The sequence below is a fragment of the Lytechinus variegatus genome, chromosome 16 (assembly GCF_018143015.1).
Source record: "Lytechinus variegatus isolate NC3 chromosome 16, Lvar_3.0, whole genome shotgun sequence".
Lineage (NCBI taxonomy): Eukaryota > Metazoa > Echinodermata > Echinoidea > Temnopleuroida > Toxopneustidae > Lytechinus > Lytechinus variegatus.
Genome location: NC_054755.1, coordinates 31,020,836 through 31,027,151, shown reverse-complemented (window position 1 = coordinate 31,027,151; position 6,316 = coordinate 31,020,836). Strand labels below are relative to the sequence as shown.

General features: G+C 34.7%; 1 long non-coding RNA gene across 2 annotated transcripts; it reads right to left on the bottom strand.

The window, feature by feature from the left end:
- Nucleotides 1–479: 479 nt before the first annotated feature.
- Nucleotides 480–6,086, bottom strand: LOC121430079. 2 transcript variants are annotated; one of them, XR_005971999.1, is made up of 4 exons: nt 6,074–6,086; nt 4,331–4,427; nt 2,546–2,678; nt 480–585 (listed from the first exon to the last, which is right to left on the bottom strand). It is a non-coding gene; the product is annotated as an uncharacterized LOC121430079 (long non-coding RNA). The 2 variants fall into 2 exon arrangements; XR_005971998.1 differs by having other exon boundaries at nt 6,039–6,085.
- Between the last annotated feature and the right edge of the window lie 230 nt (nt 6,087–6,316).

Sequence of the window (6,316 nt, the reverse complement as noted above, 5' to 3'; positions counted from 1 at the left end):
TTCACCAAAATAATGCAGAACTTAGAATGTCATTTATTACTTTATTATCCCTTGTCCTAATTTGATGAATTTTTCAGCTTTGTTGAAAAGTAATCCAAAGGCCACATCTGTGGCTACCCCTATGCTTGACCTCAATGTCTATTTACATTTACACAACACCTTTTTTGTGAGATACAAAGCGCTTTGAGATGCCATCCTAGTCAGCGCAGGAGATTAAAAATGTTTAAAAATTACCAGGCAGTGACAGTTCTGTTCCAAGTCCAGAGCAAAGATGATCACGAATTGACTTGATCCAAGGTTTTTGACGATTTGAAGAGGAAGGAGCTAATTCCATGGCCTTGGAGCAGTAGAGGAGAAAGCTGCATCACAGAGAAGTATTTAAAATTTAAAGGTACTTCCCCTTTATTTTTCCTATCTGTTGGATGTAAGACTGGTAGGGAGCAGGTTCCAATAGCGCTATGAAAGGAGGTCGACAGGAAATTTCTTATTAAAAATATTTGAGCATGTAGACGCCAAGATGACTGGGTGCAGGCAGGTATAAGGCAGTTCAGAGGGATGGACACCTTCCATTTCTACTTACAGCATCTGCAAAAATTAACAGAAGAGGAAAAAAATAACCTTTTCTACATAATTACATGCACAAAAGAGCAAACATTCTTCACCCTAATAAAACTGGACTTCTGCGGAGGTCTTGAGGTCTGGAGGAGGAGGGGGGGGGGCAATATAATATGATACAATTCTTACGTTCATTGACATTTGACCTTGATCATGTGACCTAAAATGTGTCAGTGATACTTGATTACCCCTATATCCACATTTTATACACTACAGTGTATATCAAAAAAATATATACAACATGTGGGTAATATTTTCACGAACAATCCACGGTTTGAGTCTCATCTATCCAATGAAAGTAAGTTTTGACAGAATGTTACACTTGAGTGAGCACTGTCCATTTTTGAAAAGCTCGCAGAAATCAGTTCGCGCAGAAATGGCCATTTGTACGCTGTGTCAAGAGGAAAGGTTGAAATCAAACTTAACCTGCGAAACATTTTTCACATATTTCCCTTGCACTTTTAATCAATTGAATTCAAGCATTTTCTAACAATTTTGCCACCCAAATTGAAATTTTAACACTTAGTATACACAACTTTTTACCTTTTTGTGCCTGCTGGATCTGAGGACATAACTGAATCTGAACCAAAGTTTATATCAGACATCTCTAGCATTTTTTTATCATTTCATTTTTATTTAATACTTGTTTCTGCACACTTTTTCCAAACTTGGCAATGATTAACAAAATGAATATCAAGCCCAAGCCATTTCATGTAAATCACACCTCAGTGTAAAGCAAATATCGTCCCGATGGCCTCGTTGTGTGGAGTGGAGTGGGGCGCAATGCATTCCTCAAAATGGTTTGGGTAAAGAAACAAGTTAAACAGGTAAAATATATCTTCAAATCAATTTTACTAGCTAAATTCCACGTGTTATTCATGATTAAGGTCTACTTTTATTCGCAGAACTATTTCAAAGTTCTGCGCAAATCATTTTTCACTAACTTTTCAAAAGTAAGTGGTGCTCACTCAAGCGGAAATATTTTTGACAGTTTTATCATCATTTGCTTAAATTAAAATGTACCAATGTTAAAATGATGAAAAATCTTCTGGATATTACAAATGTATGACTTCACAAGATTTTTTCTAAGTGTAAACTTGTTTTGGTACACACTATATATTAACTTTTAAAGTTACGACAGCGATCTAACAATTACCTCTAAGATGGCCAAAGTTCAATGACCAAAAATTACCTTTGATTTTGATCATGTGACCTGAAACACGCACAAGATGTTCAGTGATACTTGGTTACTCTTATGTCCATGTTTTATGAACTAAACAAATACACTTACAGAGATATGATGGTAATTCAACAAATACCCCCAATATGGCAAAAGTTCATTGACCTTAAATGACCTTTGACCTTGACCAAGTGACCTGAAACTCGGACGGGATGTTTAGTGATACTTGATTACTATCATGTTCAAGTTTCATGAACAAGATCCATAAATTTTCAAAGTTATGATGGTAATTAAACAGATACCTCCAATTTGGCCAACGTTCTTTGTCCCTAAATGACCCTACCCTCTTTTAAGTTTTTTTTTCTTCAAAGTAGCTTGGGCGTAAGCACATCATCCGCGTTGCAATACCCAGATATGCGATGGGTATGTCTACGCAGGGACTGTTACGTAAGATGAAATGTTAAATTTTATCTGAGAGATATAATGTCATCTCAGAATACCAATTTCATTTTAAGAGATAAAACAAAATATTTCAAAGATAAAAGATAAAATGACCTCAGAATACTGCCCAAGGTACTTATTTCTACAATATTAATTCTAACATGCAAAATACAGGGTCACAACTTACCCCGTTTTTCCCTATATGCTGAAATTGTAAACTAGATCCAAACAAGCTTATCATTCATGTACATTTAATAAGAATAATAAAATAATAAAAATCCCTTCCAAAAGTGATAAATTTGTAATCACCATTTTAACTGCATGAATATTGATCTTTCAATCCACCTATAATGGTACAGCTGAGAGTCTGTATGATGGTATGAAGACCAAAGATGAAATAAAGCTGGTTCTAATGCATCTGATGATAATACTTCTACCAGGGCTGCAAAAAATGAAAAAAAAGTGAAATAGTTCAAATGTTTCACCACAATCATGCTAATCAATTGCAAAATTTACAAGTACACGTACATGTCACAGCCACAACACATGCAAGAGGTAAAATATATGGTATATTAAGGGCCTTTAAATCTTTGCATGTGCCACTCATTGCATGCAATTTCAATGTTCAATTTCTTCATGGAGCTATGACAGCAGTGTCAGCGTGAGGAACAAATTAATGCAGAGAATCCATCAACTGTTCGCAGTTTATGTCGCTTCAATTTTGTCTCTTTAATAATATGAATTCTTAAAACTAAATTAAGGCACAAGAAATTATAGGGTTTTTTTTGTGCATGATGAAAAATTTAGTGCATACATGTAGCTTTTTGAATAGGCAGGATCCCTTTCAAACAGGCCTATGGCTGGCGAAATGAGGCATTTGGAAAACTGTAGGATTTTTCAGGGAAGTTATGGTTTATTCTTATAATTATTCTCAATCAATATTCAAATTTCATTATTTTAAAAAAAAATTGTAATTCATGAATTGTCTTCAAATCAGCACTTCGTAACATAGCTTATCAAAGCTACGTCATATCAAAGCGAAGCGGTTCAAGGGTCAATTGTTTGCACTGTTTATCTACCCTTATGTTGATGTTTCATGAGGTAAATCCATAAACTTTCTAAATTATGATGCCAATTCAAAACATACTCCCAACATGGACAGAGTTCATTGACCTTTGCATTACCTTTGATCTTGGCCATTTTCCAGAAATGTGCACAGGGTATTCAAGGATACATTGCTGCTCTTATGTCCAAGTTTCATGAACTAGATTCATAAACTTCTAAAGTTATGATGACACTTCCACAAATATCCCCAACATTACCAAAGTTTGTAAACCCTAAATGACCTTTGACCTTATTAGTCATGTGACCTGAAACTTGCACAATATGTTCAATAATACTTGGTTAATCTTATGTCGATGTTTTATGAACTAAACAAATACACTTACAGAGATATGATGGGAATTCAACGAATACCCCAAATTCATTGACCCTAAATGACCTTTGACCTTAATCATGTGACCTGAAACTTGCACAGGATGTTCGTGATACTTGATTACTATCATGTTCAAGTTTCATGAACAAGATCCATAAATTTTCAAAGTTATGATGGTAATTGGACAGATACCTCCAATTTGGCAACGTCCTTTGTCCCTAAATGACCCTACCCTCTTTTAAGCTTGTTTTTTTTCTTCAAAGTAGCTTGGGCGCAAGCACATCATCTGCGTTGCAATACCCAGATATGCGATGGTAGGTCTACGCAGGGACTGTTACGTAAGATGAAACGTTAAATTTTATCTGAGAGATATAATGTCATCTCAGAATACCAATTTCATTTTAAGAGATATAACAAAATATTTCAAAGATAAAATGACCTCAGAATACTGCCCAAGGTACTTATTTCTACAATATCAATTCTAACATGCAAAATACAGTACCCCGTTTTTCCCTATATGCTGAAACTGTAAACTAGATCGAAACAAGCTTATCATTCATGTACATTTAATAGGAATAATAGAATAATAAAAATCCCTTCCAAAAGTGATAAATTTGTAATCACCATTTTAACTGCATGATATTGATCTTCCAATCCACCTATAATGGTACAGCTGAGAGTCTGAATGATGGTATGAAGACCAAAGATGAAATAAAGCTGGTTCTAATGCATCTGATGATAATACTTCTACCAGGGCTGCAGAAAATGAAAAAAAGTGAAATAGTTCAAATGTTTCACCACAATCATGCTAATAAATTGCAAAATTTACAAGTACACGTACATGTCACAGCCACAGCACATGCAAGAGGTAAAATATATGGTATATTAAGGGCCTTTAAATCTTCGCATGTGCCACTCATTGCATGCAATTTCAATGTTCAATTTCTTCATGGAGCTATGACAGCAGTGTCAGCGTGAGGAACAAATTAATGCAGAGAATCCATCAACTGTTCGCAGTTTATGTCGCTTCAATTTTGTCTCTTTAATAATATGAATTCTTAAAACTAAATTAAGGCACAAGAAATTATAGGGGTTTTTTTGTGCATGATGAAAAATTTAGTGCATACATGTAGCTTTTTGAATAGGCAGGATCCCTTTCAAACAGGCCTATGGCTGGCGAAATGAGGCATTTGGAAAACTGTAGGATTTTTCAGGGAAGTTATGGTTTATTCTTATAATTATTCTCAATCAATATTCAAATTTCATTATTTAAAAAAAAAATTGTAATTCATGAATTGTCTTCAAATCAGCACTTCGTAACATAGCTTATCAAAGCTACGTCATATCAAAGCGAAGCGGTTCAAGGGTCAATTGTTTGCACTGTTTATCTACCCTTATGTTGATGTTTCATGAGGTAAATCCATAAACTTTCTAAATTATGATGCCAATTCAAAACATACTCCCAACATGGACAGAGTTCATTGACCTTTGCATTACCTTTGATCTTGGCCATTTTCCAGAAATGTGCACAGGGTATTCAAGGATACATTGCTGCTCTTATGTCCAAGTTTCATGAACTAGATTCATAAACTTCTAAAGTTATGATGACACTTCCACAAATATCCCCAACATTACCAAAGTTTGTAAACCCTAATGACCTTTGACCTTATTAGTCATGTGACCTGAAACTTGCACAATATGTTCAATAATACTTGGTTAATCTTATGTCGATGTTTATGAACTAAACAAATACACTTACAGAGATATGATGGGAATTCAACGAATACCCCGAATTCATTGACCCTAAATGACCTTTGACCTTAATCATGTGACCTGAAACTTGCACAGGATGTTCGATGATACTTGATTACTATCATGTTCAAGTTTCATGAACAAGATCCAAAATTTTCAAAGTTATGATGGTAATTGGACAGATACCTCCAATTTGGCCAACGTCCTTTGTCCCTAAATGACCCTACCCTCTTTTAAGCTTGTTTTTTTTCTTCAAAGTAGCTTGGCGCAAGCACATCATCTGCGTTGCAATACCCAGATATGCGATGGGTAGGTCTACGCAGGGACTGTTACGTAAGATGAAACGTAAAATTTATCTGAGAGATATAATGTCATCTCAGAATACCAATTTCATTTTAAGAGATATAACAAAATATTTCAAGATAAAATGACCTCAGAATACTGCCCAAGGTACTTATTTCTACAATATCAATTCTAACATGCAAAACAGTACCCCGTTTTTCCCAATATGCTGAAAACTGTAAACTAGATCGAAACAAGCTTATCATTCATGTACATTTAATAGGAATAATAGAAAATAAAAATCCCTTCCAAAAGTGATAAATATGTAATCACCATTTTAACTGCATGATATTGATCTTCCAATCCACCTATAATGGTACACTGAGAGTCAAATGATGGTTAGAAGACCAAAGATGAAATAAAGCTGGTTCTAAATGCATCTGATGATAATACTTCTACCAGGGCTGCAGAAAATGAAAAAAAGTGAAATAGTTCAAATGAATTCACCACAATCATGCTAATAAATTGCAAATTTACAAGTACACGTACATGTCACAGCCACAGCACATGCAAGAGGAAAAATATATGGTATATTAAGGGCCTTTAAATTT